The 13,823-nt window shown below is 48.0% G+C and overlaps 1 long non-coding RNA gene across 16 annotated transcripts; it reads left to right on the top strand.

Moving 5' to 3' along the window:
• The first annotated feature begins 156 nt into the window (after window positions 1-156).
• On the top strand, window positions 157-11,934 carry LOC110127637 (uncharacterized). 16 transcript variants are annotated; one of them, XR_011489487.1, is made up of 4 exons: window positions 203-5,497; window positions 5,972-8,944; window positions 9,318-9,385; window positions 10,223-11,934. It is a non-coding gene; the product is annotated as an uncharacterized lncRNA (long non-coding RNA). The 16 variants fall into 16 exon arrangements; XR_002310842.2 differs by having other exon boundaries at window positions 194-4,601; window positions 4,710-5,497; window positions 5,972-11,934; XR_011489483.1 differs by having other exon boundaries at window positions 195-779; window positions 3,374-5,497; window positions 5,972-11,934.
• The last annotated feature ends 1,889 nt before the right edge of the window (window positions 11,935-13,823 follow it).

Genomic DNA, 13,823 nt, shown 5'->3' with positions numbered 1-13,823 from the left:
TGGCTGACTACGCGCCCCGCGAGCCGCCGCGGAGGCCGCCGCCCGCACTGGTTCCACTTTGGGGCGAACCCGCTGGACTGCCGCTGAAGGCCTGGGTCACACGTGCCTCCGGCCCGGCCCCCGCCCACGGCCCCGCCCTCTGAATACAACCCCGCCCACAACCTCGACCCCCGCCCACCCGCGCCCGCCGCTGCCCTTCAGTGGGACCCAGAGCCTCGAGGAACTTGGTGAAGTTTCTGCTCGCCTCTTCCGCGGTAGCGGAAGCTCGGACTGGACGTGGCCCGCTAGCGGGGTTGGGGGGGGGGAAGAGTGAGGATGCGCATTCCGATTGGCTGTTGGAGTCGTCCGTCAGCGCTCCCCCTCCGTATGCGCGCTATGATTGGCCGGGGATACGTTCCGTCAGTGTCGCCGGCGGGCTCTTCTCCCGGCGGCTGAAGCGGCGGCGGCGGCGGCCGCGGCGGAGCTGGTGAAGGCGGTCGGCGGAGTACTCGGGGGGGAGCTCTTCTCGGGGACGCCTGTTGTGCTCACGGCTCGTGGAAGCGCGGCCCGAAGCGGAGGACGGTGTGCGGCGGCGCTGCGCGCAGCCTGGAGCTCCCGACCAGGAGGTGGAGGACATTGGTCGGGACACCGTTTCTAGCTCTCCCTGCGGGCTCCTTGGGGCCCTGCCCCTAGCCGCACCCGCAGCCCGCTCACATCTTTGCCTTTCCTGCGGGTGAAAGCCCTCTCCCGGAACCTGAGCGTGTGTGCCCCTCTGGAGGAGGGTCGTCAGTGATCCGCTGGTACGGAGCGCGCTCCTCGTTGTCTGAAAGTGAAAGTGAAGTCGCTCAGTCGTGTCCAAGTCTTTGCGACCCCATGGACTGTAGCCTGCACCAGGCTTCTCCATTCATGGGATTTTCCAGGCAAGGGTACTGGAGTGGTTTGCCATTTCCTTCTCCAAGTTCTCTGAAGTTCTCTCTAAAAGTGCCCGGCGCCGCCTCGCTTAAAGCGTGCTCCTGACGGTGACCTTTCCTCAGAAATTTTCCTCAGAAAATATTTCCTCAGAAATGTTCGTGTCCCGTTGTCCTCCGGAATCAGATCCCAACCCCTGGAAGCACCTGAGACCTTTCTGTGTGCGTCTCAGCATGTTGTTTATTCTTCCCGTCCATCCCTGTATTCTGTCCATGGCAAACGATCCCGGCTGTTTACCGTATGGTACCTTCCTTAGCTTGGTCTGATCTGCACCCCACGTCCAGCCAGCCCAAAGGGCCCCCTCATGTCTCTGTGGACGTCTCACCTCTTCCAGGCTCCACTCCCCGAGTAACTCCTCTGCTCCATCCCACGGACTTCACCCTGTCTCTCTTCTTTGTGCCGCTATACGCGATTTATACCTCTGTGGGCTTCCCTCATAACTCAGTTGGTAAAGAATCTGCCTGCAATGCAGGAGACCCCGGCTTGATCTCTGGGTTGGGAAGATCCCCTGGAGAAGGGATAGGCTACCCACTCCAGTGTTCTTGGGCTTCCTTTGTGGCTCAGCTGGTAAAGAATCGGCCTGCAATACGGGAGACCTGGGTTCGATCTCTGGGTTGGGAGATCCAGCCTTTCCCTGGAGAAGGGAAAGGCTACCCACTCCAGTATTCTGGCCTGGAGAATTACACGGACTGTGTAGTCCATGGGGTCTCAAAGAGTCGGACACGACTGAACGACTTTCACTTTCAAGCCTGTTACTTCAGGTGTGGTCTTAAGAGGCTTCCTCCTTAATTTGAGCTATTAGAGCATGGCTGGAGGGCTGATTGTCCTGTTTGTGCATTCTCCATTGGATCTCACGATATTTTGTTGTTAAATCGCTTCAGTCCTGTCCGACTCTTTGCGACCCTACAGACTATAGCTTGTCAGGCTCCTCTGTCCATGGAATTCTCCAGGCAAGAATACTGGAGTGGGTTACCATGCCCTCCACCAGGGTCTCTTCCCCACCCAGGGTTCAAACCCGCATCTCTTCTGTCTCCTGCATCGGCAGGCAGACCACCTGGGAGGCCCAATATTATATATATATATATATATATTAATAGGAGGTGATTACTGAATGCATGTTGTGTGTAGTCTCAGGAGTACCTTCTGAGGATGACACAGGGGGCAGCCCCGTGCTCTCAGAAAGGATTTCCCAGTACCATTAGCCCACAGCCTGTTTTTCCCTTAGTCGTTATGCTTACCAGGTTCACGTCTCCAGGAAGCCTGAAGTTGTGAGAATGTTCTGCTTAACTTGTATGTCCCTTAGACCAGCCATTGGCAGTAATCCAGAGGTGGAGAATTTAACCCATTCTTCAAATGTATTGAAGTTTAAAACCTTAGAGATTGAGGGCAAGATGGGTATGTCAAGGCTCAGTACATTTCTCTTCCAAACCCAAAACATTTTGGAGGAAATTTCACATCACACTTGCTCCATTCTTTGCTGGGGTTTTTGTCTCCTACCTTCAGAGAAATATTGTTCTGTTTTTAGTTGTGAATTGTGAACTTTGTTTTGGGTTAGTAAATCTACTCACTTAATTGAGATCTCTGATGGGAATGGGAATGTGTGAGGGTTCCCTCCACTCTGCTTGAGAAGATTTTGGGAACACATCTCAGCTTATCTTTACCTCCTGAAATGTTAGAACAGTACTCTTTTTATCATCGCTAGCAATGACATGATGGAGTTACTTTCAGTGACCTTGTCACAGCTCTCATTTTATTTCTTGTGGTGTCTTTGTCTGGCTTCAGTATAAGGTTATGCTGGCCTCAGAATAAGTCTGGAAGTTTTCCCTCCTCCTCAGTTTTTTTGAAGAGTTTAAGGGGGATTGATATTAGTTCTTTAAATGTTCAGTAGACTTTTTCAGTGAAGCAATCTGTTTCTGGACTGTTCCTTTTTGGGAGGCTTTTGATGACTGATTCAATCTCCTTATTCATTATTGGTCTGTTCAGATTTTCTGTATCTCCATGATTCAGTCTTGGTAGATTGTGCGTTCCTAAAGATTTATTCATTTTTTCTAGATTATCCATTTGATTGACCTGCAGTTGTTTGAAGTATTCTTACAACCCTTCTTATTTCTGTGACATCAGTTGTAATGTTTCCTTTTCATTTCTGATTTTATTCAGCTCTTCCCTTTTCCCATTATATATCTAAGAGCTGTCAATTTTGTTTTAAAAAAAGAAAACTTTTAGTTTTATTAATTTTTCCCCATATTTTTAAATTCTTTATTTCATTTATTTCTGCTCAGTAGTCTTTATTGTTTCCTCCCTCCTGCTAGCTTTGGGTTTAGTTTGTTCTTTTTCTCGTTCTTTTAGGTGTAAAGTTAGCTTGCTGATGTGTGGTCTTTCTTATTTTTTAAAAATAAGTTTATTTATTTATGATTTGGCTACACAGTGTCTTAGTTGCAGCACATGGGATCGAGTTCCCTGACCAGGGATGGAACGTTGGCCCCCTTCATTGGAAGCTTGGAGTCTTAGCCACTGGACCACCAGGGAAGTCCCTGTGATCTTTCTTATTTTTTAATATAAGTGCTTATAGCTATTAACTTTTAGCATTGCTTGCATTTCATCCCATACATTTTGGTATCTGTGTTTTTATTTGTCTCGAGGTATTTTCTAATTTCTTTGTGATTTCCTTTTGACCCATTGGTTGCTTTAAAAATGTTTTTGTTTTTAATTTTCACATATTTGTGAGTTTTCCAGTTTTCTTTCCACTACTGATTTCTTGTTTCATTCTTAGTGATTGAAAAACATACTTTCTATAATTTCATTCTTTTAAAATGTGTTAAGACTTCTTTCGTGTGATCTTTTACTTGCATGTGATCTATCCTGGAGAATGTTCTGTGTGTACTTGCAAAGATTATATATTGTTGGGTGGAGTGTTCATTATATGTCTGTTAGGTCCAGTTGATCTAGTGTTGTTTGTTCTATCCATTCTTGAAAGTGGAGTATTGAAGTCTCCTGTTATTATCCTGTTGTCTGTTTCTCTCTTCAGTTCTGTCAGTGTTTTCTTCCTAGATTTAGGAGCTCTTCTATTTGGTATGTGCATATTTATAATTGTTATATCTTCTTGGTGAATTGATCCTTTTTATCATTTTATAATCTTCTTTGTCTCGTCAAATTTTTGACTTAAAGTGTGTTTTGTTTAATGCTATTATAGCCACAGCTCTCATGTTGTTTAATCCTCTTTGAAACTCTGAGTCATTAGTGTCCCAACAGGAACTAGACACTGTTTCAGATAGGAAAATTGAAGCACTAGCTCTTCACAGATTCTATAATAAGTTGAAACCAAAAATGAACCCCCACCCCTTTCCTAGTTTCCAACTAAAATTCCTTTCAAATTAAAGGATGTGTAATGTTTCTGCCCTTTTCTCCAGCTTTTGAGTTGTGGGCTCCAGTTGTTTTTTAAACAACTATCTGTATGTTTGTAGCCTGATTTGTGCTCTGATAGCCGTTGCCTGCATGCTCTTTTGGATTTCTTAAACTATCTAGTTCATTCCTTAGAAAAAGTTGTATCACCAATACCTGATGAGTGAAGAGCAAACTATCAGCAGGGTGCATGGCATCCTGCTGAGCTATGGCATAGAGGAGGAGTCAGACCTGTACATGCTGAGCCTCATCTGGTAAGTCACCGTCTCCTGGGAGGAAGTTGGTTTCTGAAGTCCTTTCCGAGAGATGTCAGGATTTAATGGATCGTCTTTCCCACGGACGCTGCTGTGAATGTCTTATAGCTACACAGACACCACGAAGTGCTCCCTAAGTGTGGACCCTGGACGGGTGTTGTGGAGTCTGATGGAGCACCTCCTTACCGAGGTAGAGGCCTACATGTGCCAACACCTCCCTGACCTCTACGCTGCCCCTGCCATATGTGAAGAGTCTGTGGGGAGGGCTGGGGAGGTGTCACCTTTTCTCTTTGGAAGAATGTGTCTTGGTGGTCAAGTTTGGCTAAAAGTTATTTTAGATTTATTTTCAAAATCTTCCTTCAGTCTCTGCTTTGAAGCCTTAATCTTTGTCATTGGTCCCTTAGAGAAATAAAAGGCCACAGATTCTTTAATTTGAAAGGAATTTTAAAAAGCATTTCACCCAATTTCCCCTTCTGTTGAGCAGTCCCAGCAGAGGATGGTCATCTAGCTTCTGAACACTGATCAGTAAGGATATCTTTACAAGGCAGACCACTGTATTGGTAACAACTTGGGTTATTTGAAAGGACCAGATAAATGAAGGGCTTCATGCTGACACACAGTGAGTTAATGAGAAGCTGGAAATAGTCCTCTGTGTTCTGCCTCCATCTTGTAGAATCTATCATCAGGGGTTCTTAAATGTCTTGGAAGCCAGGAGCAACCCCAGCCTCATTTCGGTAGTTTATCACCTGTTCTTTTCAATTTCTTGCGCTTTCCCTAATTGTCTTCTGTAATGATTACAGCAAGAAAACTACCATCCAGCTGACACATGAACAAACAGCTGACCCTAAGCCACGAAGTGGAGCCTCTCCAGGTGGTGAAAATAATGACATTTGCAGGTAAGGGGCTGCCATTCCTGGAAGACTTCTCGTCACTGTGTCCCCCTTCCTGCCACCTGCCGGAGTGTCTTTACCTTAATCTATTATTGAACTGTTGCAATTAAATCACCCAAAAAACAGTTGTTAAGGAATAATTGCTTTTTCTTACCACTCCAGGGAGCATCCGCCCTAGATGACAGATGGCCCATCTGGTGGGGGTTGATCCAGCCTGTTACCTATCAACACATCTGCTCAGACACAGATGGCTGTGGGGTGGCTGGTCATGTGACTTTCCTGTTCAGACAGTGTCAGGAGCTCCTGGGTTTCTGTACAGTGAAGCCTAGAAGGGCCTCCCACTTTCTGGTCTGAACATGCATCCCCAAATACAATGTCTAGTGTTCTGCCAGGGTTAGCTAGTTGTGTTGCCTGGCTCCTAAAGTGCTTAGTCAATCTTCGAGCTTTGCTTATACAGCGTTTGCTTCTTGTGTGTTACAGGCACACGGCTGAGGAGCAGACTGAAGCCCAGGGAGGTCACGGGGCCCCTCGCTGGAGCTACCAGGGCCTTGACACCAACCCGGGTGGCTCTGCCTCCACTCTGCTGTTCCCTTCACCACCTGGTGTTTAGTTCTCATTGGTACTAAGAGTGTGCTGCTGTTGGGTGCCTGGCTGGCGGCGAGATGAGCATGGGCAGATCCTGTTAGGGCACTGTGGGAATGCATCTTCCTGTTCAGAGGTGACCCCCTTCCTCTTGGCATCTCCAGGCACTGGGAAGACCTCCACCCTGGTCACATGTGCCGAGAAGTGGTCTCAGAGCAGATTTCCATACCTGACCTTCAATAAGATCATCACCAGGCAGCCAGAGCTCATCTTCCCAAGCCACATCATCTGCAAGACATTCCACTCTGTGGCCTGTGGTCATGTCCACCCTGTGACCTGCAATCACATCGGGCTCAAGTGAGCTTCCTGGTGCCGCTGTCACCATCACGTCTGGTTACTGCTTTTCACAGGAGAGAACTTAGTGCCTAATCTCCCTTCATAGGCAGGGAGTATAACAAAAGATTTAGTGATTTATACTTTTACCCCAGAGAGATACATTGTCACCCAGGGAGGCGGGCTTGTGTGTCTGGAGTTTAGGCATGGGTCAGATGACTTGTCTGCAGTCCTGGGCACCAATGGCTTGGTTGACCCGTTCAGATAAGACTCTCCTTGGAAGCAGGAGAGGAAAGGACAAGGCTAAGAGGCACCTGATCTAGGCTCCTGGGGCCTCTGAGCTGTGTTCCCTGGGATAGGAAGGCTTCAGGGACCTTTGAGGTCCCCCTGGGGCCTCTTGGAGTCCTGTCTACACTGTGGAAGAGCAGTGTCTGTTGTGAGCCACTTTGTCTCCTGGGTTATTAGATGTGAATTTTGGAAAGCCGAATGGAGCCCTTTCCAGTCCCACGTGGCCTGGAAGCACTCAGCCCTTTAAGCATTTTTCCTCACCTAGATGAGCCGCTGCCAGGGACCTGGTGGTGTCATCAGAGAGATGGGGGCAGGTGGGGGACACAAGTCCCACATGACCAGGAAAGCCCACCCTGTGCCCTCAGGACATGCCTTCCAGATATCAGTTGAGAAAAAAGCTGAATCTCTTCAAGTTAACCCCCTTCATGGTCAACTGTCTCCTTGCTGAAGGGAAGGGCAGCTTCATTAGGGCCAAGCTCGTGTGTAGCACTCTGGAGGTCTTCTTCACCTCGGCCGACGAGGAGCTGATGATCGACCATGTGCCTATCTGGTGCAAGAATAGCCAGGGGCAGCAAGTCATGGTGGAATAGAGCAAAAAGCTGGTGAGCGACTCAGTGCCCCTGGAGTCTGGGCCTGGGAGGATGAAGGCGCGACCTGGGGCCCAAGTCTAAATTTTTGATGTTAGGGGAGCCTAGGTTTTAAGTGAGCTGGATGTGGGGCCAACTTAGGACGTCCATACAAAAACATACAGCCAGCAGCAGAGGGTCAGGGCTGGAGGGACTCGTTGGTCAGGGGCAGTGGGATAAGAGTGGGTGAGACGTGGCTGTGCAGGACGGAGCAGGGACAGAAGCCCTTACAGGTCAGGGCCTGATGGAGACGGGAAAGGAAACAGAGAGCAAAGCCCAGAAACAGGTTGTTGGAGGTGACAGGAAACCAGCTTCCAGAAGGTGGGAGTGATCACTCATTGAACTGAAAGCCTCAGGAACAGGAGGGCCAAAGGACGTCACCTGAATTGGCAGTTAGGTCCCTGTGAACTAGAGCAGCAGCTGGAAGCTGGTGGCAGGGACCAGCAGTGCCGATGAGCAGGGGACCAAGGGCAGGTCAGGATGAGAAAGGATGCTTGAGACCGAGGATGGTCAGAAGGGCTGCACTGCAGAAGAGCCAGGGAAGGACGAGGCTGGCTAGGAAGGGTGCTCAGTACAGCATCCAGGATGCAGTCAGCACTCAAGACCATGGGAGTCATCCTCCACTCACTGACCGTATCCAGATCACACGTACCAGGGCTGTTCCGGGCCCTGTAGATACAGTAAGTGAGCAAGAGACACAGAAACCCTGGCCGAGGAGCTTACCTTCTAGCTGAGGAGACAGAGGGTAGACAAAAGAAACAACTCAAGTTGTATGGTGTGTTCCTGAGTGGTCAGGGCTATGGAGAAAGCATAAACTAAGGGAAGAAGATATAACATTAAAGGAGTGAAAGGAATTTTAGATCATGTGGCCAGGGAAGGGCCCCATTCAGTGAAGACCCAAAGGAAGTGAGAAAATTACCTACAATTAGGAAGTGAGGGAATGATGTCAATGATCACCACCCCTGTATTAGCATTCTCAGTGCGTCACTATTGCAGGAACAGGTGTAATTGTATCATTGCCCTATCTTTGCCAGTGAATGGTACCATTACCACTGTCCTCTCTGGCTCCCCAGTGGTTTTGGCAGCACGTCTGATGGCCTGGGTCCAGCTACAGGAGCCTCTCCGATGGAGAGCCGCGTCCTGGGGAACCAAGTGCAACCCCACAGACGAGCGTCACGGTGAGTGCGTACATCAGGGGCACAGCTCGGACGGGAAGGCCCCTGCGAGCAGTCACTGCAGAGGAGAAGCTGCGTCACGTGTGCACCGAGGGGTGACGGGCAGCACCCGGCGGGTCTTCCTGTCCCACCTGCAAGTAGGGGTCCTCCTCATAGGCCACCCTCAGACCAGAGTAAGTGACCCAGAGACACCTCCGGGGCAACAGGAAAGGTGCAGCTCGAGGAGGCACAGGTGGAGAGTGTGTGACTCAGAGGTCACAGTCGTGTTCCTGTTGTTACTGTGTTAGTCGCTCAGTCGTGTCCGACTCTGTGTGACCCCGTGAACTGTATCCCGCCAGGCTCCTCTGTCCATGGATTTCCTAGGCAAGAATGCTGGAGTGGGTTGCCATTTCCTTCTCCGTGGGATCTTCCATACCCAGGGATCAAAGCCATGTCTCCTGCATTGGCAGGTAGATTCCTTACCACTGAGTGACGGGGGAAGCCCATCATGTTTCTACCAGAGCATGTATCTGGTTGCTAGAGATAAAAATCAGCCCCAGTGCCATCTGGGAAGAACGAAGAACTGGGCATTCTTGCCACGTCTGTTAAGTTCCCACCAGATTTACTCTGAACGAGGGGACTGAGTTGCTTGTGATTGACACATACATTTTTCTTTAACAGATTGGCTGGGACTGATAATTATTCTTTGCATTAAAAAAAAGAAAAAGATTCTAAATGTTGGAGGCCTCCTCCTCTCCAATCTAAGTTGCTACAGAATTTCTTAAAGTTACGATGTCACGTGTCTCATTTATTGGAGAGTCACAAATCACTTTCCGTGGGCAGGTAGGACGGGACACTCGACTTGTGGCTTCAAGAACAAACACCATCCTTCGAACAAGGTTATTAAAAAGGTTTGAAAATATCTTCAATATATTTTAGATGCATTTATTATCCAAAGTGAGCCAATACAGAACTTGGCACTTAAAAAATAATCTCACGATTCAAACATTATAGTCCAGTGTTTCAACATTAAACATTAAATGTTTAATTACTTTAGTGCACATTAAATGTTTTAATGTTTAACATTAAGAAGCAGAGCTTAGAATATAGAAGTGTTTCCATTAACTGCTTGTAAAGAAAGAAAGTGAAAGTGAAGTCGCTTATTTGTGTCAGACACTTTGGGACCCCATGGACTGTATGTAGCCCACCAGGCTCCTTCATCCATGGGATTCTCCAGGCAAGAGTACTGGAATGGGTTACCATTTCCTTCTCCAGAGGATATTCCCGACCCAGGTATTGAACCCAGGTATCCCGCATTGTGGGCAGATGCTTTACCGTCTGAGCCACCAGGGAAGTCATGTCTATGTAAATATCCCAGCATTTCCTTCCTGGCTTTGAAACCAAAAGTTCAACTACTGTTGGCCAATGAAAAGCCTGTGAAAGAAGAAAGTAAACAGGCCAGTCATGTTTTGTGGCTCAAGGCAAAGGCAAGTTGCTATATTCTAAATGTTATTACCAAGGCCTTGCCACAGGCGATTTATTACAAAACATCTCACACACATATAACAGTCTGCACACTGGATTTTCTTATTTAAAACAACTATTTTATTTTTTGGCTGTACCTTGAGGCATGTGGGGAACTTAGTTCCCCGACCAGGGATTGAACCTTGGCCCCTGCAGTGGAAGCGCAGTCTTAACTTCTGAACCACCAGGGAAGTCCCCACCCTGTATTTTCATGCTTCTCTAAGGATTTCAGATGCCGACTTCATCCCCATCATCGACTCCAGACTCCACTCAAAGGTAGAAGAAGTGAATCAGAGACCCTGAAAAGAGTCCAACTGTGCAATGGGCTGTCATCAAGCCAGGAAGCCAGCCGCCTCATCCCAGGGGGGCAGTCCTCCACCCAAGGGGGTGTGTAGAAAACACCGGCTCCTGGCCTATTTCACTGCACCTGCTGGCGACTGAAGCAGCAGCACACGTGTTCCCGTGGATTCATCATCTACCTCTGGAAACGCCCTCAGCCATCGTGCTGTGGTTGAAGCACTGAAGGACGTCGGGGCTCCGTGTGAGATGCTGAGCCAGGGCGCCCGAGATGTCCGGAGAGTCCTGGAGCCCGGAGCTCAGGAGGAACTGGACACAGGCCGCATGCTGCCCCGAGCAGGCCAGGTGCAGGGCTGGGTGGGGACAGAGGACCCAGCTCAGGGCATCACCCACAGCAGTAGAGACAGGGGCCGGGTGCCCCTGATAGAAACTCTGGTTCCTTCAGCTGCACAGATTTCATAGTCTTGTATTCATTCCCATGAGTCTGTCTATTCTAGATCTGAACATTTTTCCTTTTAATCTGATTTGGTCAAAAATGGTTTTAAAAGTAATATAATCAATAGGGGAGGATTTGAGACTTGTCTAAAACACAGAAGTCAGTAAATGAGAAACGGGAGACTTTAAATGATACAGAAGACATTTTCAAAATTTTATGAATTTTCTGTGTAAGGAGAAAATATTACGATGAGTCAGAAAGATGTAACGAAAGAAAAACTGCTGACACAGCTTCCATTTTGGTTGGAAACTGACACTGAGGGTTTCCAGTATGCTTCCTGGGAGCCAGAAGATCCTGGGTGTCACTCCCTTGCCATCAGGGGAAAGTTTGTGTCCCTGAACTCAGTCGCTTCCCTCTGCAGCCCTGGAGTGAGGGACTGGTTGCCTGTGAGTGCTAAAGACATTTTGCTAACTGCTTTCTGTACCTTACATTGTTCTATCCTTATAGTAACCCTGTGAAAAACTGAAACTTGTCTGTTTTACACATGGAAACACTGATGCTTAAGGAGGTAAAGTGGGCCTACAGCAGGGAAGGTGGCAGATTTGAGATCTGAACCCACCATCTGAATCACCATGCTTCCTCTTTATCCCCTGGGCTAAAACTTGTAGGAATAACTGAAGGGACTGAACCAAACCGTTTCTCTATCTTGTGCTTTTCGAGGAGCAGTCTGGCCACGTCCATGTGGCCACACTGAACAGTGTCCATGAAGGGCGTAAAGCCATACCTGTCTCTGCAGTCTAGTTCATACTGGCACCTGGAGCCCAGACCCAAAGCAACAGCTGAGAACAGTCACCACTTCAAACCTGACAGCGCTGACTCTGGGTGTCCCAGGACTGTAATCTAAAGAACACCAGTATCTATATCTTTTCTTTGCCCTATTGTTGTTCCTTCGCTCAGTCGTGTCCGACTCTTTGTGACCCCATGGACTGCATCATGCCAGGTCTCTGTCCCTCACCATCTCCCAGAGTTTGCCCAAGTTCATGGCCATTCAGTCGGTGATGCTGTCCAACCATCTCATCCTCTGCTGCCCTCTTTTCCTTTTACCTTCAATCTTTCCCAGAGTCAGGGTCTTTTCCAAGGAGTTGACTGTTCTCATCAGGTGGCCAAAGTATTAGAGCTTTGTCATAAACCTTTTCAATTTAAGACTCCAGGCCTGAGACTGACTTCTTTATCTTTGTGTTGGGGGTGGGGGTGGGGGGTAATAGTACCTGCCTCTGAGGGGTTGTGATGGTTCATAATTCCTTCAGCAAGTATTTATTTATGAAGTGCCTATTCAGCACTCTTCTAGACACTGAAGATAAAGCAGCAGAGTCCTTGCTGTCAGAGCCTAAGATCTAGTGTGGGTAACAGTAAATACAGATATACTGATGACAAGTATATTTGTGAAAAGTGCTAAGAAGAGTGTAAGTCAGTAAAGGTGAAAAGTGACAGTGAGAGGGCCTGAAGGTTTCAAGTTTGCGTTCAGAGAAGGTACAGACCTTAAGTAAATGGGAGTTCGCCATGTGGATTTGACAATGCATGTACATGTCACCCATATCCTGGGGGGCCCCTGTAGCAGCATGGAGGCAGTGATGCTGGAGCTGGGTGAGTGGGTGGCTGAGGCCAAGTCAGGTAGGGCTCTTGACCCATTTCGTGCTTTTCAGTTTTATTTTCATTAAGGTAGGGAGCCATTGAAGTATTTTGAGCACGTAACTGACAGAACTGAATCTAGAGTTGTTAAAAAAGCTTTGTGGCCACTGAATTAAGTAGACAAAAGTGAAGCAAGAGACCATTTAGGCTATTAAAATAATCCACCCCACTCCAAAAGTAGGGAATTTCCTAGCGGTTCAGTGGTTAAGACTCCATGCTTCCACTGCAGGGGACATAGATTTGATCCCTGGTCAGAGAACTAGGATCCTGCATGCCATGTAGCCCAGCAAAAAATGAAAAAATAAATAATCCAAGTGAGGTATGATGGCAATTTGGCCCATGGTGGAGGTAGTGAGAAATGGTCTACCCTGGACAGATTGTGAAAGGAGAGCTGACCAGGCTTGGTGATAGACCTCCTATGTCATAAGCAGGGAGGAATCAAGTAGGATCCCAAGGTTTTGGCCTGAGAAACTACAAGCATGGACTTAGCATCCTGGAGGTGGGAAAGGTTATGGATGGAGTTGGGGTGGGAGAAGAGCTGAGAGCTCAACTTTGGACATAATTTTAAGTGCCTATAGGATATCAGAGTGGACGAGTGAGACAAGGAGCATGGGGTTCAAGGAAGAGGTGTGGACCAGAAATACTAGTGTAGGTGTCACTATTGTCGGGTGACACTGGATAAGATCAGAGCCTGGAAAAGATTACATGGAGTGTGAACCAAGAGTTGAGAATTGGATGGGCTAGGCCTGATACCATCAAGAAAGACTCAGTAACCCTTACTCTATTTTTCTAGTCCTCCCTTCCTAGCTTTTTTGTCTGTCTATTGATTGAAAAGAATTTAGTGAGTGATGGAGTAAAAATTGTTTCCAACTTTAGTTTCTGGACTCCCAATCTATCAGTATATGCTTCTACATTATTTTAAAGAATTCACCAAAAGTATGTTTGGACAAATATGAATGCTGGTTGTGACATTTTAGTAATATAGTCAGTGAAATTCATTTGCAGTTTCTAACTGTCGAGGTCAGGGGCGCGGCCGAGAGGAGCTACCACATGCCCAAGGGCAGGGGCGGTGGCCGAGAGGAGCAACCCCACCTCCAAGGAGCGGCTTCTATGGGACGCAGGAGGGCCGAGAGAAGCTACTCCACGTTCAAGGTCAGGAGAGCGGCCGTGAGAAGATACCCCTCGTCCAAGGTAAGGAGCAGCGGCTGCGCTTTGCTGGAGCAGCCGTGAAGAGATACCCCAGGTCCGAGGTAAGAGAAACCCAAGTAAGACGGTAGGTGTTGCGAGAGGGCATCAGAGGGCAGACACACTAAAACCATAATCACAGAAAACTAGCCAATCTGATCACAGGACCACAGTCTTGTCTAACTCAATGAAACTAAGCCATGCTGTGTGGGGCCACC

This window comes from Odocoileus virginianus, chromosome 9 (assembly GCF_023699985.2).
Source record: "Odocoileus virginianus isolate 20LAN1187 ecotype Illinois chromosome 9, Ovbor_1.2, whole genome shotgun sequence".
Lineage (NCBI taxonomy): Eukaryota > Metazoa > Chordata > Mammalia > Artiodactyla > Cervidae > Odocoileus > Odocoileus virginianus.
This window is presented reverse-complemented; position numbering and strand designations above follow the sequence as displayed.